Source organism: Triturus cristatus, chromosome 9 (assembly GCF_964204655.1).
Source record: "Triturus cristatus chromosome 9, aTriCri1.1, whole genome shotgun sequence".
In the NCBI taxonomy this organism is placed as follows: domain Eukaryota; kingdom Metazoa; phylum Chordata; class Amphibia; order Caudata; family Salamandridae; genus Triturus; species Triturus cristatus.
The window spans coordinates 595570989-595597793 of NC_140592.1; the positions used below are offsets into that span (position 1 = coordinate 595570989).

A 26805-nucleotide genomic window follows, 5' to 3' on the forward strand; every position below is an offset into this window, starting at 1 on the left:
GGCGGGGAAGGTTAGGTGCGATACGGCCGGGAGGGATACGGCGCATACTAACGCTTTTGGATCAGCGTAGACACACGGTGCCGGGCGGCAAAGACCCGGCTTCGCGGCGGATGGGGTACGAGTCGTACTGGGGCCAAATCCAGCGGGAAACAAGCAAGAATTGTCCAGGCAACTCAATTTTGGAAGGCAGATGAGTCCAATGGTCCTGGGACTCAATTCAGGGGGCAAGCTCTTCTTCCAAGCTCTTGGAGATTGTTGAAAACAAAGTGCAAAGTCTCTCTTAGTCTTTTCCTTCCCTTTCTCAGCAAGGCACCAACTGCAGGCCAATCCCCCAGGTCAGGGAAAGTTACTCCTCCTTTAGCTTCTTCCAGGTCCTTCTGGTCAGGCAGAGTTTCTTCGTGGTTCAATCAGGATCTAGGGGCTGTGCAGGGCCCAGGGAGGCAAGCCTTCCCCTGGGCCCCAGCAGCAGCATGACCCTGGTTGCTTCAAGTTAAGCACAAGAACATTTTCATGGGGTCACAGCCCCTCTTTTATACAGGGAATCCTTTGTCTCCAAAGGTGCAGGGGAGGGGCGAACCAGATGCAACTGGTTCCTGAGCACTTTGTTTTGCTCAGCCCCTCTCCCTATTCACAGGACAGGCCAGGGTCATCAGTCGCACCACAGGGGGCGGAGCCAGCATTGTGTGGGGAAAGCCCAGCCCTATTCAGGTCCCAGGTGTACTCCTCCCACCCATCAACCTGCAGAGCTCTCCACCCACCACTGGGGCAGACCCACCCTGACTCCTGGAGCCAGGCACACCAGCCAATCACACATCAGACAGTCACTGCACATTTATGCCAGTGTCTAGAAATGGCGCTTCTATACTAGCTACAGTAACGCCGCACACATCATTGCGCAGCATTCACTCTCACGAGTTTGCACATATCAAACTCGACCCTGCACTCCCCACGTATCAGGAACTAGCACGGTCACTCAGATCCCCTATGCATTCCTATGGGAGGGCAGGTCAGTCTCATTCAACCACACAGAGCGCACGCGCTTTCCACTGGGACACAGTGTGAAAGCGCCTAGAGGCCTAAAACCACTAGTACAACACAGGAAAAAGGCTTGGATACTGCAAAAAGTTCTAGGGGTGAACTTGCCAGAAGGGCCAAGTCCAACATGCGCCAAGTACGCACTCTTCTTCCTCCTTTCGGCACCATCAATAGCTTTCCTCTGAGTCACTCTCATCGCGTTGCAGCCAATACTGTGAAACGGCGCGAGCGCGCAACGGTTTATTTACCTGTTCTTCATTGTAGAATCCCGATTCATTACTATACTTCTGAGTGTTTCTGCTCTGCGGGAAAGGTGGTTTTGGCACCTGATTCTGTGAAGTAACCACCTACTGCTGTTGCTGCAATTGACCACTCACCTCATTCTGCACCTGCGGATTCATTGATGCATTTTCATTATTAGTACTTGGAGGGTATTTACCTTTTCCTGGGCCAAATCTCGGTTTAGTTCCTGGATTATTTGCTTGTTCGACCAACTGAGCTTCCTGCCTTTCAGCTATCTTTACTTGTGCCCACATTGCCTTTTCTTTCAATTTTCGCTGTTTAGCCTCAATTTTGTCACTGAAATATTTAGCATGTCTCAATACTTCATCTATTTTCTTATTCTGCCAATCAACTGTATGCTGCTTTATCATGTTGCCAATTTCTGGGCGTAACCCATATACAAATCTGTATACGAAATGACTCAAATCCTTATCACTCAGATTCTCATCTCCACTGCACTGCTTAAAAGCTTGAATTAATTTCTCATAGTATGCATGTACTGATTCCTTTGCTTCCTGATGCGTTCGATCAATCTTTACCCAATCTGTCTCCTTAGGGGGCACTTTGTTTTTCAAAAATACCATAACCTGTTCATACTTCTTCATTACCTCAGGGTCTTGAGCTCCTGTCTTAGGATCCCTAGGGTACTCCTGAGTCGGCCAGTTGATCATCAACTTGCACTCAGTCCACAAATCTGCCGGTACTATTATACCGAACAGACTATTCAAATCTATCCACAGTACTTTTGACAATTTTACAAATCTGTCTACCTGCCTGTACCACTCGACGGGCTTTTCGCGTAGTCGAGGAAAATCATTCGTAAATGACAAAATGTCCTGTCTTGTCCATGGGACATGTACATATCCTGCTCCTGGGATCTCCCTCATGGGGTATTCAGTCACTACCTTTTCTTTCTCTCTAACAGGGAATGCCGAAACTGTCCTGTCTGAGGCATCATTACGTTTTCTATACCATTTACTTCTCCATTTATCCATATCTCCCCATTTTCTTAAAACAATGATTATATCCTTAATCTGACCTATCTGTCCTGTGGTGTTCAGATTTTCAATGTCTTTTTCAGTAAAATCAACTCGATAGGACTTCTGTATGGATTTTACCTTATCAATATCTATACCCATTTCATTCGCAACGTCTCCTAGTCTTTCATGTAGATTCCTCGCTCTCCATGTCACACTTTTTCATAGGAACAACCGCTCCTCATCCTGATAAAACTTTAATGTTTCTACAGGAATAGTCCCTACAATCAATTCTTCCAATACCATCCGTAATTTAGCCACATCTATTGACTGGGAGTCTTTGTCTTGTCTCTGCAACCCTTTTAACCATTCACTCAGTTCTTCCACAGACGGTCCTACCGGGTTCTCTACGCTACTCTGCTCTGGATTTCTCTGGGGTTCCAACAAAGTTTCTACTGTCGTTGTACTCCTTTCAGTATAATTCTGATTTATAAAGGGATTATTTGAAACATGTGGTTCAATCATATTTACTGTCGGTCCCCATGGATTCTCAATTTGACTCCGTTCTGGACTCTCAACCACATTATTGTTCCGGTATGGTACCGTCAAGCAATGTTCGCTATCCTTTTGATTCTCAAAAATGGGCATTACTGGACCTATAGTCACTGGAACTGTTACAGCTTCTAGATTCTTAGTTAATTCTCTTATCTTCTCTGTTAATTCTAGAGTTGTTTTGGGCAATTCCGCTGAATTTTCGCTATCTATTCTATTCTCCGATTTCTTTTCTACCTCTCTGATGGAGTTTCTTTTTCCTAAATCTGGTGACATAGTCTCAGTCTTGATAATTCGTAATGTTTCTCTCATTGGGGCATTTGGTGTCAACATTTCTGGTTCTGGTTGGTACGGTGGTGGATTTTTATAAAACACATCATCCAACACATCATCATCCGAATCATTTGCTCCGTAACTTCTTGATTCCACATTGTTCCTTTTTTCCCCACATTTTCTAGCTTCATTCTCTCCTACCGCTCTTACAGGAAACATACCCTCAGTCATACTTGCATTCCTCAATCTTTTCATTCGATCATCATGCGTTTCATGTCCATATGACCTGCCAAACAAAATCTGTAACTTCTACCATTTCTTTGTTTTTCTCGCTCATGCACTTCGTCTTCCCACTCTGTCAATGCCTCAAACTGCGTCGGTCTAGGTCTTGGTTCTAAGTACATCATTTTCCGGCGCAAATTACTAAAAACAGCGCAAATTAAAGGAACCATGTTCTGGAAATGCCAGGACTCCATCGTCCTTGGTATATTTTACCCAATTATCTACCCAAATACAAGTATGATATCCATATTTCACAATCATTAAAGCTGCGGGGGTTTTCGGTGGAGGAATTAACTGTCCTTCCCTAGTTTTACCTGCTTATCTTTCTTGAACCACTTTTTAACTTTACCAAACCAGGATTTCTTTTCCCTATCTGGTGGCTGGTAATACATTTTCTTAGTTTCTGTGTATCGCTAGTCTCTTACAACTATACCGCTATTCTGTCCACTCACAGCGCAACTTCACGCTAACGCACCAATCAAGAGCGCCTACGTCACTCTTTCACAGTCCTCTAATCCCAGCGCGACTTACACTAACGCACCAATCAAGAGCGTTTACGTCACCATGTACTTCTCCAATCCCAGCGCGGCTTTACACTAACGCACCAATCCAGGGCGTTTTACACTTCTGACCCACTGTCCAATCCCAGCGCGGTCGTTTTGACATCAGCAGCACCTGCGGCAACACTGCTCCTGTCTACCCCACCTTTACAAGACCGCTCCGTAAACTCTTATTGCAACTTTTACAATTCTATTAGTAACAACACTAAACATCTCCATTGTCCGCTCCGCTAACCAAAAAATAGCAATAGACCTTTTTCACGAGAATTCCGTCTTTCCCGAGAGCAGCCCTTACCTCTGCCCTACTACAGAATCGTTACTAGTATTAGCTAATTGTTTCTCTGGCTTTTTAGGAATAAACCTAGAGTTTCGCAATCAACCCGAATGCCTTTACGTTCACACTCGTTCACACAAGAAAATGTAGTACATACGCACAGAATCCTGTCTTTCTCGAGAACAGCGAACAGTCTGTCCTACTACAGAATTATGACACACATTAACAAAGCAGCGCTTCCCTCTACTTTGTCCTTCTAACAAGCTCAGAGAACACCTGCTACCTTTTCAGTGATAAGCGTTATCGGTATGCCAATTGGTTTCCTGGTACTTAAAGACCAACATTTCACAGGTAACCTTCGCTTTCATACACACTTCTCTCACACCGAGAATATTTCTAATGGCAACACACGACGATGCCGCCGAATCGAGCCCAGACAAAATGCGCCGTGCAACTTCACTTGTCACACGTTTCCCATGTGTACCTACAGGGCAACAACAATTCCGTCTTTCCTGAGAGCAGCGCTTACCTCTGCTCTGCTACGGAACTGTTACAAACTTCTGACTCCCTACATCCCAGAAGCCGTGCTAACAACATATAACTCAACGCAACTCAACATATAGTGTTAGTACATAAATCAATACCAATCAATAATTAATAAGCTATTTACAAGCAATGATCACTAAACCAAAACAGTAGTAAACCATATCTCTGCTACCAAGAAAAAATTATGCAGCACGGAATGCAAAATCCCTCCCTTCATCACAGATCATAGATCACACACAATCACTACTTTCGCTGGTGGGGCCCATGACACCAACATACATCCTTCTAACAAACTGTTTCAAGGAGGTGATTGTTCCACTCGCTGTAATGGAAGAGAGTACTTACATATCCCTATTCACAAAGATCTAAACTTCACCTTTAGTACTCTTCCCATGAATAGGCCATGGATCTACTAGCTGCAGGTTGGAGTGATTACAAAATCTATAACATCATTTACATAAATACATTTTCTCAAATTAAAACGACCCAACACAGTTTTTATAATGAATATTAAATGTTATCTAAATAATTGAAATTCGAGTCTCTGATTTAATCGAGCAAATAGATCATCATAGTTACCTATTCTGGCTAAAATTTGCCCTCTAAGTCAAAATCTTGGTCATCAGTTCATACTGTCAGAGTCTAAGGAAACAGCTGTCCTGCAGTGTCACCGTCCTCTCCGTCAGCATAACGTCAGGAAATCGAAAAGAGTCTCGCTGTACCAACCTCTCTATTCTTCCATTTTTACAGTAAAATTACATTCCAAAGTGTAACAAATGATATTTTGAACGATTCTCATTGGTCCGTTAAAAATGTTCGACTTCTTTCCCATACGTATAATGTGTCTTTATATATAGTTCCAATTCTCTCCACGCAATAGTATCTTTTCATAGTTTTTTTCAGAGCAGCTGGCAGGTAGCCCGGTGTGTCCTTGGGTGGCACAGTTGGGTTAGGGTTGTTCAAGGGCCACTGCAGCTGATGGTGACGCATGCGCACTTCACCCAGAGATGCTCACAAATTAAATCAATTTTCGTCTGATAGGGATGTCGGCCATTTTGTGGCCGCCAAATGGTCAACTTAAGCAAATAAACACAAAATGTAATTAATACATGGAAATGACTAATAATCTGTTATCCCCTTACTAATACCCATATGTGTATGTATTTATCTAGCAGAAGCAACACTTAATGCGGGTTATATTCACATTAATAAAGCACAAATCACTGATACATCACGAAAGCAACATATAATCATGCAATTTCTGATTGTCTATTACTAATATGCATACAAAAATTAGTTTATGTCATTAATTAGGCCATGCAAATGCAATTCCCACGTGTATTTCTTATATTAGTAATGTTGGTCAATTCACACAGCAAACATTTAGTACAATTACTATTAATTAATCTTATTAATCTAAACATGCAAAATGGAGAGGGTATACGATTTTTAAAGAAAACCCCACTCCAGCACCTTCAGTAAAACCAAGATGGCCAATGAGAATTTGAGGCTCTCACAGGAATCAGAAATTAGAAGCCTTGTCCTGCTCTAAAGAACACATTTTTTTTAATGCAATCTGAAAGGAAATGTTATAAAAGTATGTAAGGCTATTTTTAAACCTAACTATAAAATAAAAAGTACATCTATAGAATTAGATTATTGCATGCATGTAGAGAAGGAAAATATTGTCCTGAAGGTATTAGTGGTGGATGAGGGTGAGCTAGTGAAAGGAACACACCATTTTGTCTAATAACCATGAATGGTCATGATGTAAAAATTATGGCAGACTCTGGTTAACAATTCATGTGGATTAGTGAGGAGGAATTTGCCACTTTGGGAAGGTACAACTTCAACCTATTGACATTAGGATTTTTGCGTATGATGGAAGGAGAGTGGAGGTAGTGGGTACGTCTAAACAGAACTGGAATTTGAAGATAATGTAGTAAAGGCCACTGCTGATGTAGCTAAGAATGATTCTAATTTGTTAGGTTGGAAGGATCAAGGTGACTTGCACATAATTTTAACCCCCAACCACCCTAATCAGGTGGTGTCCAGATGTAATGTGTTCAGTAAGAGATTATAGACTTCTGTTAGTCTTATGAACCTAAATGAATGAATGACTACCCATAAGTTTTCTCAGACAAGCAAGGTAAAGTGAAAGGATTCCAGTACCAAATTGTACAAAAACTGTGCCATTTCAGTAGTGCATAAGGTAAGGAGGGTACCTTTAAACTTGAGTTGAAAATTGAATTCGAAAATCTATGGAATTTATGAATAATGAAATCTATTGAATGATCTGAATGGCTCACCATTGTTGTTCTGGCACACAAATTGATGAATCATTGAGGCAATATGCAGATTTGGTTGATGTGAATAGCAGCATTTGGTTTGACCAGCAGCCCTTATCAAATATTTACAAATTGTTGGACACTTGTAAAGATGCAGTATGTTTTACCTTACTAAATGTCTCAGCAGCATATCACCAAATAGAACATTACTTATGAGGATTCCAGGCATCTAACATATTTTTTGACTTAGGAGGGAGCATTCTGCTATGTTCATATCCCATTTGGTTTAGCATTCGCTTCTTAAGTGTTTCAAAGGTTAATAAACAATTAGTTTGAAGGGGTGGGTGCTATGTTTCCAGGATGATATCTTGGTGTACAGCATTTGTGTGATTACAATATAAAGCTAGGAAGGGTTTTACATATCATTAAAGCTACTGGTATTACACTGAAGGGTCATATGTGCAAATCTTTGCAGAGTTGAGTAGACAACATGTTTCAGGCAAGGGTCTCGAAACCAAAATTAAACTATTGGGGGCAGTTGAGAAGGATCAATTTAGGCCCTTCTTGGGAATTGAGGTGAATTATGCAAAGATTGTAAAAAGAAATGTGCTGTCAAAATGGCAGTGCTATAGGCACTGTTACAGAAAGATCAGAAATATGAGTGGAGTAGGGAATGTGAAGAAGTTTTCACACAAATCAAGACAGAGGTAGTTTCTGCTCATCTGCTAAAACCATTTGACACCAGTGAAGTGAGTATCGTTATGACTGATGCAAGTAATCAAGGTTTGTGTGCAGTTTTACTACATAGAGGGAACAAGGAGATTGTTGCCTTTTCCTCCAGAACTTTAAGAGGGCAGACCGTACTATTTCCATAACTCAGAAGCAGGCAATGGTGATGTGGTGTTGTGTTCACCACTTCAAGAATTTTGTGTGGCAAAGCAAGTTTATTCTACTAACTGATCAGAAGCCTATTGGAGATTTGATCAGTACCAGCGGCAGTGGGAGAGCAACACCTGGTGTTGCTAAGTGATAATATCATCTACATGAATGTGAGTATAAGCTAGAGTACATAGCTGGGGCAAAGAATTAGGCTGCCAATAGTCTTTCCAGATTACCTTTGAGGGAGGAAATGCACAGTGATGATGAAGCCGACAACATTTAGATGATGGACACCCTTGGTACAGTTGGACAGGTGATGAAGGGTGTTTTGTCGGACGTATTGTGGAAGAATGAATTGTCCATGGATGAGGTGATGCAAGAGGTCCTGAAATTGGTGGCTCAGGGTTGACCACATATGAGTAAGGTGTGCAGTAATCTGGTTGCCTTTGGTCATAATGCTGAGAAGTTACTGATAATCAACAGTGTTTTGAGGCACTGTGGTTTATTGGTGGTTCCACAAGGTCTACAGAAAAGGGTTTTCGGCTTTGCCACGAAGGGGAACATAGCAATCCATGCCATGAAGTACAAGTTGAGGGAGGATTTCTGGTGGCCTGTTTTAGATGTACATTACGTAAGATATTGTGGTGCATGTGTATTGAGTAATAAAACTCAACTGATATATATCCTTGGCCTTCTCTCCTGTTAAGTACCTTAGTATTCTATAAATCACAAAAAAGGGGAGGGATCTGGGAGCTAAAAAAAGGTCCAGTGTCCATGCTCCCTAGACTAAGTATATATCACCAGGAGGACAAAGTTCCTACGGGCAGGTGCAAAAAGTCACCCAAGCCCTAAAAGAGGAAAAAAGAGAGTGAAAGAGTTCCTAGTTAAAAACCCACTCAGGTCAGTGGAAGACCACTCTATGTCCTCTGTTGCCCTCTGGGCAACAGAGGACATAGAGTGGTCTTCCACTGACCTGAGTGGGTTTTTAACTAGGAACTCTTTCACTCTCTTTTTTCCTCTTTTAGGGCTTGGGTGACTTTTTGCACCCGCCCTTAGTATTCTATGACATAAGTTGGCTTTGGATATTTCTGGACCATAGGCTATGTTAGGTGGGACTCCTAAGTATGCCCTGATTTTGCTAGATTGTATTTCAAAATGGCCTGGAATACAATTTGTTGATAGTATCAACGTGCAAATTGTTATTGATTTATTTTGTGGTGTTTTCAAAAGAGAAGAATTTCTAGAGGAAACTGTAACTGAAATGAGGCAGATTTTATGTGCTGCTGACATTTGGTACATTAGAATATCTTTGTATCAATTCACCCCGTGGCAATGAGCTAGTAGAGAGATTGCAATTGGTATTCAATAATGCTTTGGACTTAATGATGGTAAAGAGAGAGGCCTTGTGGGTGTTACAGAACACCATTGCACATCAGTACAGGGATATCTCCCTTACATTGTTCAGAGGAAAAGTACCTGGGTCGCAGTTTAATAGACAGTGGATTGGGCGAAACAGGTGACATGAATTGATTGGATTATGTGGTGGTTGTGCGAAGTGTTGTGCAAAGTAAATATGGAAACAATATGTCAAGGAAGTACTTGATTGTCAACGTTGGTGATTTTGTCAGGGTCAAGAAACCAGTCATGGCCTGTTATGGTCATCTTTATACACATAATGGCACATCTTATGAGCATTAATTGCTGTTTTCTAATTTCTTTCTGTTTCTGTTTGTGCCCAATATTTTGCTGAAATTGTTTTGGACATATGAAATCAATCAATCATTCAATCAATCAGACATTTGTAGAGCGCACTACTCACCCGTGAGGGTCTAAAGACACTGAGGGGGGGCTGCTACTGCTCGAACAGCCAGGCCTTGAGAAGTCTCCTGAAGGTCAGCAGGTCCTGGGTCTGTCGCAGGTGGATGGGGAGGCTGTTCCATGTCTTGGCGGTAAGATGGGAGAAGGATCTGCTACCAGTGGTTGTTCGTTGGATGCGTGGAATGGTGGCAAGGGCGAGCTCAGCGTAGCGTAGCTGGCGGTTGGGAGTGTAGAAGGTGAGTCATTTGTTGAGGTATGCTGGTCCGGCGATGAAGTGCTTTGTGAGCGTGGGTGAGGAGCTTGAAGGTGATCCTCTTGTTGACGGGGAGCTAGTGGAGGGCCCTCAGGTGGGTGGTGATGTGGCGGGGGATGTCGAGGATGAGGCGTGCGGAGGCGTTCTGTATGCGTTGGAGTCTCTTCTGGAATGTGGCTGTGGTTCCTGCATAGAGGGCATTGCCGTAGTCCAGCCTGCTGGTGACGAGGGCCTGGGTGACCGTTCTTCTGGTTCCGGTGGGGATCCATCTGTAGATATTGCAAAGCATGCTGGGGGTGTTGAAGCAGGAGGAGACTTGCTGGGTCATTGATAGTGATGAGACCAAGATGAACCCCAGGTTGCGTGCGTGGTCGGTGGGTGTTGGTGCAGCTCCTAGCGAGGCCGGCCACCAGGAGTCATCCCATGCAAAGGGGGGTGGAGCCGAGGATGAGGACCTCCGCCTTGTCCGAGTTCAGTTTCAGGCAACTGTTCTTCATCCATTCGGCGATGGCCTTCATACCTTCGTGGAAGTTGGTTTTGGTGGTCGCGGGGTCTTTGGTGAGGGAGAGGATCAGCTGGGTGGCGTCGGCATATGAGATGATGTTGAGGTTGTGCGATCGGACGATGTTGGCGAGTGGTGTCATGTAGACGTTGAAGAGGGTCGGGCTGAGGGATGACCCCTGGGGTATGCCGCAGGTGATCTTTGTGGCTTCAGATCGGAATAGAGGGAGGCGGACTCTATGCGTTCTGTCGGTGGGGAAGGAGGTGATCCAGTCCAGGGCCTTGTCACAGACTCCTGCGGAGTGGAGGCGTGAGCATATGGTGTAATGGCAGACGGTGTCGAAGGCGGCCCAGAGGTCTAGGAGGATGAGTGCTGCGGTTTCGCCGTTGTCCAGCAGGGTCCTGATGTCGTCGGTGGCGGTGATGAGGGTGGTTTCGGTGCTGTGGTTGCTGCGGAATCTGGATTAGGATGAGTCCAAGATATTGTTCTCTTCGAGGAATCGAGTCTGTTGTCTGTTGACGATCTTTTCGATGCCTTTCACCGGGAATGGTAGCAGGGAGATGGGCCGGAAGTTCTTGAGGTCCTTAGGGTCTGCCTTGGGTTTCTTGAGTAGGGCATTGATTTCTGCGTGTTTCCAGCTTTTCCAGGAGGGTGGCAGTCTCTAAGGAGCTGTTGAGGATCTTTCAGAGTTGGGGGGTGACGATGGCGCTCGCTTTGTTGAAGATGTGGTGGGGGCAGGGATCTGACTGTGAGCTGGAGTGGATGGTGTTCATAGTTTTGAGGGTGTCTTCGTCGTTGACGTGGTTCCAGGAGGTTAGGAGGCCGGTGTAATTGGGGAGCGGTAAGTCTGCGGTGTCTGCGACTGTCGGGGGGTCTGAGTTTTGAAGCTGTTGTGGATGTCTAGGATCTTGTGGTGGAAGAAGATGGCTAGGGAGTCGCAGAGGTTTTGTGACGGCGGGATGCCGTTGGAGCTGGAGCTGGGGTTGGTGAGTTCCTTCACGATGTTGAAGAGCTCTTTGCTGTTTTGCACGTTTTTGTCAATGTGTTCCTTGAAGGAGGTCCTTTTGGCAGTTCAAATGAGTTGGTGGTGCCTGCGGCTGGCGTTCTTGAGGGCTGTGTGGTTGTCTGGTGTTTGCTCGAGGTGCCATTTTTTCTCGAGTCTTCTGCAGTTCTGCTTGGTTGTCTGGAGGTCAGCAGTGAACCAGATGGCCCTTCTGTTGGTGCGTCTGTTTGAGGGTCTCTTGATCGGGGCAAGACTGTTGGCGCAGTCGTCGATCCATTGCCTGAGGTTGCGTGCACCTGTGCCAGTGTCAGTGTGGTTGGTTGGTGGGTCTCGGGCGTGGGTGGTGATTAGCTGGTCTTCGGTGACCCTGTTCCAGCTGCGGTGGGGTATTCATTGTGGGTGGTTGTGTGCGGTGTTTTTCTCGAAGGAGAAGTGGATGCAGTGATGGTCAGTCCAGTGGAGATCGGTAGCGCGGCTGAAGGTGACATGGCTGCTGGTGGAGAAGATGGGGTCGAGCGTGTGTCTGACGGAGTGGGTGGGTGCCGTGACGAGCTGTTTGAGACCAAGGTTGGCAAGGTTGTCCAGCAGTGTGGTGGAGTTGCTGTCGTTGGCGTTCTCGAGGTGGAAGTTCAGGTCTCTGAGGGGGATGTAGTCTGTGGAGGCCAAGGCGTGCGAGCTGACGACGTCTGTTATGGAGTCGCAGAACTGTGGCTGAGGCCTGGGGGCCTGTACACGAGGGTTCCTCTGAGGGTGGTGTTGGGATCAGTGTGGATCTGGAAGTGCAGGTGTTCGGCAGCGCTGAGGGTGTCTTCGGTGCTGGGAGAGATTCTGAGGGTGTTCCAGTAGACGATGGCGAATCCTCCTCCTGCTCCGTTGGTGTGGTCCCTGCGGGTGATCTTGTAGCCATCTGGGATTGCTATGGCAACGTCGGGTGCCGATGAGGTGTTCATCGAGGTCTCCGTCAGGAAAGCGATGTCCGGGGAGGATGAGTCGAGCAGGTCCCAGAGTTCAACGGCGTGCCTGTGGACCGAGCGGGTGTTGAGCAGTATACATCTTAGATGGTTGCGGCCTGCCTTGGTGGGGGGGCAGGACATGCTGGTGTAAGCTGGCTGGTGAAGCTGCAGTCCTCGAAAAATCAAATGGGGGAAAGGGATCACTTGTCCTGAGTAACCAGGGTTTTAATCTCTTATTCGGTTCCAGTACCAATAAAAAACCCTCATTCACGTACCAAGGCTTGATAGGCGGTATATCTTGGTTCTCCGCCTTGTTGTTAGCGACGTGACAGCATCATCATTGGGTTTGATTGTGTGCTTCCTCCACCCAGAGGTGAACCACTGGTTAGTACAGTAGTGAGTTAGTGATCAAAAAGGGAGGGGAGGGGTTTGTACAGTTAAAAAAGGCTTCTATTAACCAGTGCTGATAAACTTTAATTGGTGCTGGAAAGAATGCCTGGAAAGAGTACTCTTCAACAGGCAGTGGGACCATAAAACACCGAGACATTTCATCTTAGAGTGCAGCAGACTAGCACTTACAGAAATCTTCTTTGAGTATAACAACACCCTGTACCTACAGTGCCACGGAACTTCAATGGGCAGCACATTTGCCCCAAGCGTGGCCGGGCTCTATGTCAGCGATTTTGAAGAGACCCATATACAGAATGCCAATAATCCTTATCTGCACCAGATCCTCTTCTGGAAAATGTATATAGACGATATCATCGTAATATGGAACCTCCACAGATGGCTCAGACTGGAGTGGGGAAGATTCCTACACACCCAGAAGGAATAGAGGCCAAAACCGCTGCATGAATCGTCGGAGACCACATATGTGGCACACTCTGTACCATAGAAATCAAAACCACGGGATGACATTCCAACCGTTCAATCCCAACTTCAAAGGGTGGATGAACCCCTATTTCCACGGCCCGCCACCAATGGCACCACAAATGGGACATGAATACACACCAAGGACCCCCAAGAACAAGAAGAAAAGGAGTGACCTGGACAGACCAGGAGCGACAAGGACACACTAGGAGCATGACGGGGAACAAACCCAGCACAAGCGGGACAACCTCATTGTCAACTTGACTGATCAAGAACTGACGGAAGAACAGACCAGAGTCCTAAACAAAGGACTAGGCTTTGTCCATACGGCACCACTAGACACCTTCAGACTCCGATGCGAAATGGCAGAATTCTGCCGGAAGTTGAAATTAAAAGCCTTCTTCACTGAGCAAGATGATTACATCATAGTCAGAGATACCAACCTTCACCGCAAATCCAAATTCTGACCACTTACCAGCCAGGTTCCTATAGAAATACTAACCTTTGAGCAGGCAGTGATGAAGGAAATAGACGACCTCAAAAAACAAACCACACAACCCTTCCAGAACATCACGAATGCAGAACGGAAGGCACTAGACGAACTTCGACAAGATACCAGTCTGACCATTAAGCTAGCGGACAAAGGGGGAGGAATTGTCCTTCTCACAAAAGAAGGATATGACCAACAATGCATGGCACTACTCTCTGATCAGAAATTTTACAAAAAGTTAACATCCGACCCGACAGAACGTCTCCAAAGGACTATCACACTAATGGTGAATGTAGCGGAAACAAATGATTGGATCTCAAAGAATGAGGCGGATTTCCTCCAAACCCCCAAACCAAAAACACCATACTTTTACTCCCTTCCAAAGACCCATAAAGCCCGCAAACCACCAAAAGGGAGACCAATAGTCTCGGGGATCGGGTCTGTATTGGAACCTCTATCCCAGTTCGCTGACCAATATCTCAAACCCCTAGTCCAAGAGACACCTACATATTTAAAAGATACAAGGGATCTGTTGAACCTCTGTCAAACCACGCTTGATTCTATGCACAGGAGCAGAATGTCGCAAGTTCCCAATGCCTCACCAGGGTTCTTCAGCAACACGCACGTAGTAGCATGTATGCCAAACAAACCCCAGGGGGGAAAGGGGATGGGACAGAGAAGAGACAGTCACACTGCTTCTAATCTTTTCCTCAGCTTCTGACTCTTCCTTCTTGTCTTCTTCAGGCTACACAAGTTCTTTTAGACTGTAAGATAAATGACACTTGTTAATTCTGTATCCTTTCTGCTATTCTTCATATCTAACTTAATTCTAAACTTGTACACCTACCCCGTCTTGGTGTGACCTTTGCCTCTCTTCTATTGTATCTTTTCTTGCTTCTGTGTGCTGTAACTAAAGGTTATATTGTGTTAATGTTTGGTTGTAGTTTCTCCCTTTCTTACATTATCTTTGTCTTTTACAGCTTCCTCACCTATTCATGAAAACAGCAAGGGCGTATAATTGGATTCTGTGTTGGTAAGTATCAATTTAATCAAGTCTTGCTTCACCTTGCTTGAGATATTTACAATTCAATGTCTTTTTATTGTTCTAATTCTCCCTAGATGTTACTAACTCCAATAATAACTTGTTAGCTGGATTATTCAACTCTTTCCTATAAACCTTCTACCAGCCGGTATGCTTACTCAGTAATATTTCTCTCAGGATCGATTCTTAACTGGCAATTGTAGTCTACTAGCGCTGTTATGGTTAACTCTAAAACCTGTGCTGACTCTGCTTTTCTCTCTCTCAGAAATAACTAATGCGGTTCAACAGAGTGCTTGCACTAAGCCTCTCAGTGTTTTTCTAACTAATGCGCATGACCGCACACGTGACACTTCTAAGTATCTCCTTGCGCATGCCCCTCAAATACTCATCACGGAACAGTCTTACCGCGCTCCACAGATGTCTTCCACAGGAATTCCTAACTTGCCCAATATCAAGGTTTGTGATACGCAACAAAGTTTTTCCCTATCTATCTTTTGCGGCGCACCTCCGTAACAACTTCGCTCCTCCTCAGTTCTCAGGTGAAGTGCGCCACAGCATGGGCGCTTCACCTGGATCTTCATGATTGAGAGCGAGCGCTTGAGCGCTAACCTGCTGACCTGACTGTCGACTCTTGGCAGCCATCTTTGAATCCGTATTTGCCTGTAATTTGCATTGCCCCTTAGCGTTCCTGATTCTTCCTCTAGTTTTGACCACTACGGCGTTCACTGACAGTCTTTTCCTGACTAGAGGTCTGACACTCCTGACAGTACCCTCCCTCAAAGTGCTTTCTTTCTGCTTGGGCTTTTTTGGGAATTTACTGTGAAACTCTTTAATTAACTGAGGGGCATGAACATCTGAAGACAATACCCAAGATCTTTCCTCGGGGCCATAACCCTTCCAATCCAACACGTAGTACAGTTTTCTTTTCCGCACCTTAGCATCTAAAATCTGTTGTACTTCAAACTCCTCTCCTTCCTCTGTTTGGATTGGTTTTGGGGGTTTGTTGATTTGTACTCCACTCAATGTCTTTTTTAATAGAGAGACGTGAAATACTGAATGTATGCGCAACGCCTTGGGCAACCAACTGCAGCAATCTTTACCCTCCTGAGGCGGAAGCCGGGAGGTGTCTTTCTTTTACTTTGAGCGTTCTGTGCATTCTGTGCATTTTAGCATTTTGACTGTAACCTCACCTGTGTGATCTATATCGCTTGTTCAGAGCGGTGTGGATTGGATACTTTTTTCGTGCTCCTACGCGCTGTGTGTTCCTTCCCCCCTTCCCTGCCTCCGGACCGCCCTCGGCCGAGTATCGATGCCGAGGGCTGGCTTCCTGGTTTTTGGCGGCCATATTGGGTGTGGGGCAGGCGGGTGACGCGCTCTAGCAGCGCTTTAAAAAGGGAATAGCAAGCCTGCATCGGTGATTACCAACTGCAGCAATCTTTCCCCTCCTGAGGCGGAAGCCGGGAGGTGTCTTTCTTTTACTTTGAGCGTTATGTGCATTCTGTGCATTTTAGCATTTTGACTGTAACCTCACCTGTGTGATCTATATCGCTTGTTCAGAGCGGTGTGGATTGGATACTTTTTTCGCGCTCCTAGGCGCTGTGTGTTCCTTCCCCCCTTCCCTGCCTCCGGACCGCCCTCGGCCGAGTATCGACGCCGAGGGCTGGCTTCCCGGTTTTTGGCGGCCATATTGGGTGTGGGGCAGGCGGGTGACGCGCTCTAGCAGCGCTTTAAATAAGAACGGCTATGACTCCGCGCAGCGGACGCGTATTGCGGACGCGCCGGATCTGCGCCGGAGTCGTGCCAGAGTCCTGCCCGTCTGCACCCGTCCGCGACAGGACGGGACCAGGGGCCTCGGACGATACGCCCACGCACATCACATTTGCTAAGGCCACCCACATCAGGTATGCAGCGCAAACGCTACTACACCTTAGACCACTCCCTCTCTCAGAATGCTCCAGACATTCCTGGCTGTGCCCTGAGGGCCCTTTCTCTTGCATATTTTGCAAATATCAAACCCCTTTCATAAAACCCAGCACTGAGAAGTTAGACCAAAGGGAACAAACTCCATTTACAGGGACTAAGGGGACAAAGTGCATTCTTCTAAATGTACGTTCCCTACCTAGACATCAACTTGAGGTATGGGATTTAATACACACTACTCAACCTGACCTTTGCTTCCTAACGGAAACGTGGCTGAAACCCCATACTGTCCCTGCTATTGCTGTAGGGGTTCCTCTTGGCTACAAACTTGTTCATTTTGATCAGCCAGAGAAAACAGGTGGTGGCTTAGCCATCATGCATAAAGAACACCTGAAGATCATCGCACTAGAACAGAAGCACAGCCCTCTCTTTGAGATAATAATTTTCAAAATGCAATTTACAACTAACAGATTTTGGAAAGGAGCCTTAGTTTATCGCCCTCCAGGGCCCTCTACAGGCTTCTCCCTTGCATTATTGGAATTTTTGGCCCCACATTTTAAAGCAAAAGAAGATTTCCTTCTTCTTGGCGATTTTAATGTCCATGTTGACAATCCCGCACTCCCTGAAACAATCTCTTTGATTTCTGAATTATCCTCCCTCGGTCTGACTTTGCAAAACCACGAGCCCACCCATATAGGTGGTAACCTTCTCGACCTGGTATTTACCAATTTCCCCAAAGTACAATGCTTCTCCCCGGTTCAAATAATTTGGTCTGACCACTTCATTGTGGAATTTGTACTATCCAAGGTGGAGAAGTCCTCCAATAAAAACTCTCCACCACCAATCTGGCGTCGACAATGGCATAAAGTCACTGTAGAGGATTTGCAAAAGGAATGGAAGCAGCCCATTCCTACAGAGACAGATAATATAGAGACCATATTAACTAAATTTAATACTTCCCTCAAAGAAGCAATCGACAAAATAGCACCTCTAAAACTACACAAACAATACCCTGCCACCAAACAGGAAACATGGTATACTGAGGAGCTTAGAACAGAAAAACAAAAATGTAGGAGGCTAGAAAAAAAGTGGAGAAAAACACGAACCGAAGAAAATAAGAAAGCACATCATGAGGCCCAGACCAAATATTATAAAAACATCAAACTTGCCCGTAGGAATAGCATCTCCCAACAACTTGCAGAAGCTGGAAACCAATCTAAGGAATTATTTAAAATTCTTCAGGAGTTCGTAAAACCTTCTGCATGCAAAAGCCCTGATGACTTTTCCCAACAATTATGTGACGATATCTCCCTGTTCTTTGAAAATAAAATCAATTTGATCTACGACAAAATTTTATTGGCCGTCAACCATAATCAAAATCAAAATAGTGATAACTCTTTTTCCACCTCTATTTTGCCCACACAAAATAAAACCACACTCAAGATATTTCCAGCAGTCAAAGACTCTGATCTCACCTTCCTCATGAGCCATATAAAATCTGGATCCCCAGATGACTTCTTATCAGCTAAAATAACTGTCTCTTTGCAATCCCTGCTCGGGCCCCATATTCAAACATTGATCAATCATTCTCTAAGGGAAGGATCTGTACCTATAGAATGGAAAAAAGCAGTGGTGAACCCAATCCGAAAGAACGCAGCAATTCCATGGACCGATCTCTCCAATCTCCGACCCATCTATCTCCTACCCTTTCTCAGCAAGATGACCGAGAGACACGTAAACACTCACTTGTCCAAATATATCGAGGCAACGGAGGGCCTAGATTTTTCACAATCTGGATTTAGGCCCAATCACAGCACAGAATCTGCCCTCCTCTCAGTGACTGATAACAACAAGATGTCACTGGATGGAGGAAATTCAATGATTCTAGTGCTGTTAGATTTATCCGCTGCCTTCAATACTGTGTCTCATGGGATACTCCTCGATCGTCTAAGGGAGAGGGGAATAGATGGTGTGGCTCTTACTTGGCTGAAAAGCTTTCTTTCGGACCGCCAACAAGAGGTAAGATTGGGCTCCCACCATTCTATCTCAAGGGAGCTCACCAAAGGAGTGCCACAGGGCTCATGCCTAAGCCCTACACTATTCAACATATACGTAGCCCCCTTGGCGGATATTGTAAGATCTCATGGATTCACCCCTGTGTCATACGCCGACGACACTCAGCTTTTGTTCCCCTTTACAATGCTGACGACCGCAATACAAAAATCCTTTGCGGACGGAATGAGGGCAATATCCCACTGGATGGCTATTAATCGCCTCCAGTGTAATGTAGGCAAGACTGAGGTAATGTGCATGACCGCACACGTGACACTTCTAAGTATCTCCTTGCGCATGCCCCTCAAATACTCCTCACGGAACAGTCTTACCGCGCTCCACAGATGTCTTCCACAGGAATTCCAAACTTGCCCAATATCAAGGTTTGTGATGCGCAACGAAGTTTTTCCCTATCTATCTTTCGCTGCGCACATCCGTAACAACTTCTCTCCTCCTCAGTTCTCAGGTGAAGTACGCCACAGCACGGGTGCTTCACCTGGATCTTCGTGATTGAGAGCGTGCGCTAGAGCGCTAACCTGCTGACCTGACTGTCGACTCTTGGCAGCCATCTTTGAATCCGTATTTGCCTATAATTTGCATTGCCCCTTAGCGTTCCTGATTCTTCCTCTAGTTTTGACCACTACGGCGTTCACTGACAGTCTTTTCCTGTCTAGAGGTCTGACACTCCTGACAACCTCCTAACAGATAAAATATACTCAGAAGAAACCATGCTATTAGTAGGACTGGACGTAGAGAGCCTCTATACCAGTCTTCCACAAGAGAAAACACTTGAAACCCTGGAAAGAGTACTCTTCAACAGGCAGTGGGACCATAAAACACTGAGACATTTCATCTTAGAGTGCAGCAGACTAGCACTTATAGAAAACTTATTTGAGTATAACAACACCCTGTACCTACAGTGCCACGGAACTTCAATGGGCTGCACATTTGTCCCAAGCATGGCCGGGCTCTATGTCAGCGATTTTGAAGAGACCCATATACAGAATGCCAATAATCCTTACCTGCACCAGATCCTCTTCTGGAAACGTTATATAGACGACATCATCGTAATATGGAACGGTAACAAAAAAAGTCTGGAAGAGTTCCACCGCTGGCTTAACACCAAAGATGAATGGCTTACGTTTACCCACACAGCCAACAACAAAAGCCTAGATTTCCTAGATCTAACAATATATGATCAGAAAGGTTCCCTACAGACAAGGACCTACTTTAAAACAACAGCGAAGAACAGTTTTCTTTCTTACAAAAGCTTTCACCCTAGCCCCCTGAGGGAAAACCTGCCCTACAGCCAGTTTTTACGCTTAAAACACAACTGCAGCAGCACACGAGATTACAAGACCCAAGCGGAGGACCTGTGCACGAATCTAAGAGCCAGAGAATACCCTGAGAGAATAATCAAAACGTGTAAGAAAAGAGCAATGAACCAACCAAGAGAATGTCTCCTTGACACACCCCCAAGAAGTACAGAAAACGATGTGGTAACTTGCGTAACTACTTACAGCACAGCATCTAACAGTATAAAGAAAATCGTAAACAAAAATTGGAGGATCATAACATCAGGGTCCATCAGCTGGCCCAAACCCAGGTTCGCCAATAGGAGAACACGTAACCTTAAAGATATATTGGTTTACACTAGACCTGCACCAGCAAAAAGAAACAAGCCTACCTCCCAACTTTGGAACCTTCCAGCCGTGACAGGCCATTACCCGTGAGGCTCATGTTCTGTATGCGAACTTACAACGGCAACTAATTCACTTCAACGTCTCCCAAATCTCAAATGGACAATCAGGAGCCATACTAATTGTAATACCACCCATGCAGTCTACATGATCACCTGTCCCTGTGGGTTGCGTTACATCAGGATGACCTGCCGTAAGATCAAACAAAGAATGGTGGAACACAGAAGCAATGCCAAGGCAATACAACCAAAATGAGCAATGATTACATTGAGTACAAACACACAATGCAATATTTGAGATGGGTTATCCTAGAAACCCTATCCAACAAGAACCACAATGCTGAGAAAATCCTCTTTGAGAAAGAGCAGAGATGGGCACATCGCCTCCAAATGAATGTCAATGGCCTTAATGATAATATTCCCTGGCTCAGCATGAGCAACTGAACCCTTTAAACACCACGAGCCCACTAGGTCACTAAAACCATCAACACCTGGTTCAATAACCACTGACTTGACTCCGCTCCACTAAGGGGATGGCTAAATTCATGATAACCATACTTATGTCGGGCCCCTCTTTTCTGTGTTTAGATGGGAAGAACATTAATATCGTTAACATATTTATCATACAGGAAAAACCATTTTCTTGCAATTTATTTTTGCAATTTCAACTACCGCAACTCTTATGTGCTTCTTTGGTACTCCAATCCGAGTTCCTACCCATTTCATGAAACACCGAAGTCTGTCATCTATGCCTATTCCCCTCCTACCTACATCATGCAGGAAACCACTCCCCTCCTGTTCCCGGGGACTGAGAGGCTGTGACAGAACAAGTCGTGCCAAACCTGTGATAGAGGTAGAATCAACACCGAAGAAGTCCTGCTGCTACTGAAACCGTAACGTATATATGGTGCTTTATGTAACATGAACTGTACATATGTCATTATTTCAGCAGGCCGAGCCACTCTCAGCACGCCCGAGGAGGCATAATTGATCTCCTAAAAAGGTACGATATACGGGGCAGTAAACATGCGCGAATGAGTGAAAAACCTGCACCCCTTTTTTAATATACACATATAAGCCCGCATTTTCTCCAACACCTAGGGGGCACTGACTTTTCAAAGCACATCGAGAGTGCAACACCCCCATAAACTAAGCGGCTGAGTTACCTAGCTCATTACACCATCAAGCCTTGAACCAAGAGGCTATTTCCATTACGGGGATATTATTATCGAGCCTCATCGAGCAAACCACATACAAACCACGTGAAATGTCTCCATACAAGCGAAAGTTATTTTTCATGATAACGCTCACCACGTGGGGACCCTTTTTGCTCCTGCAGCTATTAGCCACTGGGCATGCTTTTTCTAACAAGCTTTTTAACTAGCAATCACTCAAAGAATATACCCTTGCAGCACACATTACGGTACCAAACACTGACCCCATTTGAAGTCATTCTTGTAGCGGGGCCTGGTTTGTTGCTCTACCCCTGGGAATAGTATACGAGATATTAATCTATGCACACAGACCATACATTCTAAACATGTATAACATGGTTAATGAGAGGAAGTTTGCCTAATTGGGAATGAGAGAGATTTTTTTGCCGTTTTGTAATGAAGAATTGCCATTTTTAAGTTTCTTAATATTTCTTCACGCGCAACAATATGACAGCCTTCATGATACAGCGCATTGACACTATCTATGTGTGTATTTTTTGTCTTGCCCCCCTCCCCTTGTTTTCTTTACATTTGCAGGTACTATAAGGCCTTTTGAATTCTAGATGAATCTTTCTAAGAATCTAACTCAAATTTGAGGTTACCAAACCCCCCCGCCCCGTTTTTACCGGAGATACTAGGTCCTGATGAAAGCTGACTTGACCCCTTGAGGGCAACTTACGGCTGAAACATGTCGACCTCTTTATGGACATAACTCAGTGCGGAAACCTCCTAAACTAGTTTCCTACGCACGCCCAAACGTTTTTACCAGGCATTCTTTCCAGCACCAATTAAAGTTTATCAGCACTGGTTAATAGAAGCCTTTTTTAACTGTACAAACCCCTCCCCTCCCTTTTTGATCACTAAATCACTACTGTACTAACCAGTGGTTCACCTCCGGGTGGAGGAAGCACACAATCAAACCCAATGATGATGCTGTCACATCGCTAACAACATTTTGGGGGGGGGCACAAAATGCATGGGCACATGCTGATGTATTGTGTATGAGGATGAGGTATACAGGCTCCACTGCATAGAGCACGGGTACTCATAGTATGGCCCACGTGCCGCCAGCGGCCTGGCAAGCATTTCTTGTTGGGCCAAGCACCTTGCAGACATTGTACCTGTGTGCCATATCTGCAGATTTTATAAGAGTGCCACCAAACACTGCCGCACCAGCGCAGACTCCGAGAGACTCTGCACCATGGGGGCTGTGCGAGTCCAGCGATAGTCAGAGGGGAGATGCATGTGTGCCAAGAGGTGAAATATAACAAAAACTTTGTTAACAAGTAAATGGTTCATGAAAGACCTGTCAAGTACTGGGGTGTGGCTGTGTGTGTGTGTGCCCAGGAAGCTGTCCCAGCCCATGCTGCCAGGGCAGGGGGAGGTGACAGAGGGTGACAGAGGGACAGAGAGGGAAAGAGACAGAGGGAGGGAGACAGAGGGATGGAGACAGAGGGATGAGGGCGACAGAGGGAGGGAGACCAAGGGTGACAGAGGGAGGGAGAGATAGAGCAAGGGAGTGAGAGATAGAGCGATGACAACCGATGATGAAAAAAGTGGGCAGAGATGGTGAGTACCAATCAGCAAGCTCAATTGGTGTTGCGCACGTGAGGTGTCATCTTGTCCTCGCACATTTTTTCAAAGGATTGTAAAAAACACCCGGTGTAATTGACGTGGGGGTTTTTACACTGAGAAGGTCATTAGTGGGGATTGCCATAAGTATAACTTTTTAGTAAGTTGGTTTATAAAAATTAACAAATTGAAGGTGAATGGCTGTTGGTGACTACCTCAGATTGAGAAAGGAGAGGAGTACAAAATACCTAAAGGCATAGGGATTTGAACCACAGTTTATTGTGATTATACCTTCCTAGACCCAGTCCTGTGTATATGAGTGGATGTCAGGAGAGCCAGGTTGCCTGTTGGTGTCTATGGTTTTTGGGCAGGTCTCATTCCCATTTTGTACATTTGTAGTGACACGTATGCAACTGTGCAGCAAACACAAGCTCAATGGATCAACACTGAGGCAATGTACTCAGCATTGATGCTGCTAAATAGCCAGAAGCAACACATGTCTAACCTATGTCTAAAAATTGCTAAAATCACAAGATAATAAACTGTCAACACTGCCAACATAGTATGCTTAATGAATCATGTACCCATCTATCCCTCACATGTCATAGGTGATCAAGGATATGCTCTCTGCCCGTGGATGATGACACCCATATGAAACCCCACCACCCAGGCACAGAGGCAGTACAATGCTGCACATCGACGCACACGTGTTATAGTGGAGCGTACATTTGGCGTGCTCAAGTCACGTTTCCGTTGCCTGGATATTACAGGAGGCAAACTGCTGTACAGCTCAGAAATGGTGAACAAAATAATACTGGCATGTTGTGTATTGCACAACATTTGTGTCCCCACAAATGCCCCCGGATACAAGTGCCTGCAGCACCGGGCGATGAACAGGATGATGATGAGGATCAGCCACTGCTGCTGGAATTGCCGAAGGGACAGGATCATAAATAATTTCTTCACATGAGCACATCACATTGTGAATGACAAAAGCAAATACATGTATGTAGAAAAGGACCTTAAGTACTGTTTGTGACAATATACAAACTCAACACACATACCCTTTTACACTCCTGCATCAGTATATCACTATGAAATGTTACCATTGTACAATAATTGCAAGTAAGAGTACCAAAGTAAAATCATGCTGTGTATGTTTCATCAGCCCAGAGATGCAATAGTGCGTCAATCGTGCACAAGCTGACTTTACAATGAGTAAAATCGGGCACACAACTCATCAATGGTTGTGTCAAATAGTATGTAATTCATGATTCACAGGGTGTACTTGACATGATAATTTATAATGTATGGGTTTTGAAGTGTCAAAAAATGATTTCATTAGTTAATTCGTTGTTAAATATAACTGTTAATGCCGTGATAAGTTGGACAAATCAGAAATTTGGGTATGGAATGGGGCACTAATCTGAGAAGTGTGTGTGGAATGGGGCTCAATGTGGAGAAGTGGGTGTGGAATGGGGCTCAAATCTGAGAAGTGGGTATGGAATGGGGCTCAAATCTGAGAGGTGGGTGTGAACTGTGTGTCCAAGCAGAAAAATGGGTGTGAATTTGGCGCTCAATTTGGTAAAATGTGTCCTAAATTGGGTGCAAATCTGAAAAGTGGGTGTGAACTGTGGGTCTAAGCTGTAAATTGGGTGTGAAATGGTGCCAAATGGGGGAAATAAACTCTGCATGCATCCAAGACACTAAATGAGCCAACAGCAAGGCTCACATGCACACCATCCCTAGACACCTTCATGTAGACCGTCAAGACTGGTCACGATGTTTAACAAATTGGCTCATTGGCAGTATGACCCAACAGACAAGACAAACTATCTGACCATCTCCCTGCACCCCGTGGTGGACAAAGTCACTGAGAGACCCATAAACACCCAGCTGACTGGCTACATTGAAGAGAACTCCATCATGGACCATTCCCAGTCTTGTTTTGGGATCAGGCACTGCACCAAGAACGTACACCATGCTGCCAATGATTACATATGCATGCCACTTGACCTGTGTCACATTGCGGACAACACTTCCTACTATACCTCTATGCAGCCATAAACACCCTCTCACACACCACACCCCAGATGCCAGACACCACCACAGGGGATACGAGGAACAGCCCTCTCCTGGATCCACTCCTTTTTCCCCGCAATAGTCCAAAGGACCATCACCCACCACTATCTCCAAAACCACAGGCAACAACTGCGGAGTACAACATGGAGCGTCACTAAGACACACGTTTTGTAATATACACATGTCCCCACTCACTGCCATTGCTAGACAGCACGGGCTAAGCATTTCATCCCACACAGACAACACACAGCTCATCCTGCCCCTCACAAATAACGCAGAAGACACAAAAGCCAGCTCCCAGGAATGAATGTCGTAACTAGAATATTGGAAGACAAACATCTGCATAAAGCTCAACTGTGAGAAGACTGACCTCCTCATCTCCGGTCCATCCACATCCGCATGGGACAACCTCTGGTGGTTGTCTGCCCTTGTGAGCCTGCCCTCACTGACAGACCATGCACGCAAGTTTGGCATCATCCCAAATCCTCCATCATCCTGCCCTGCCAGATCTACTCCATTGCATGCTACAGCTGTCTACTAATCTAACCTAATCCATCACAATGGATAACCCCAGGATGCATTAAAATTGTCAAAAACGCACTCATCCCCAGCAGACTGGACTACTGCAACAAACTCAATGCAGGGATATACAAAACGCCACTACACAAGTTCTAACACTGCCTGAAAGCTACAGATACACCTGTCTTCAGAAACCCACATCCCAAACATATGAGGCAACACATACAGAACATCCAATGTAGCACTGACAAGGAGAAAGTAACCCTCAAACTACTCACACACACCTACAATTCACTACACATCATCAGGCACAAAGACATCCACGAGAGAGTCAACCTCAACATCCCCAAGAGGAACTGCTACTCTGACAACCTTGCTCTTGCAGACTCGACCGGGATCGGAAAATCACGAGGCTGAGGAAGAGCTGCCACCTACGTCGCCAGCAAAGCCATGGACGAGATGAGAGTCAACATCAAACAATCTCACAACCAGCACGCTTACATGCAGAATGACAAGACATGGCTATTTGGCTGAGACGGAGCTGCACTCCCACTCCCCCACAGCGACTTGTGAGCCTCACGTGTGAGTAGGGCACATCATGTCCACCCTTATTATCGGATTTATCTGTGCACATACTCATCACCTACAGACCACCCCAGGTGAGTAGTGCCCTTAAAATTCATATCTTTTTTTGAATGAATGTCTGTGAAATTAGCAAAAGAGGTGGGGATGAGTAATGTCACATGCCATTTTGGGTATCAAATGTCTTGGAACATAAAAGGTAGTCTGTGTATACCCCTGAGGAAGTGTTGGCTATGGAACAACAATTCCCATTCCGTTGCATGCAGGGGGATCCACAGTATCTGGG

At 45.2% G+C, this 26805-nt stretch overlaps 1 long non-coding RNA gene across 1 annotated transcript in view; it reads left to right on the forward strand.

Moving 5' to 3' along the window:
• Window positions 1-24536, forward strand: part of LOC146798377 (uncharacterized) — a 246515-nt gene extending 221979 nt beyond the window's left edge. The window contains exons 2-3 of the long non-coding RNA XR_014969152.1: window positions 14818-14870; window positions 23945-24536. This is a non-coding gene — a long non-coding RNA (uncharacterized LOC146798377). The remainder of the gene's footprint in view (window positions 1-14817; window positions 14871-23944) is intronic.
• The last annotated feature ends 2269 nt before the right edge of the window (window positions 24537-26805 follow it).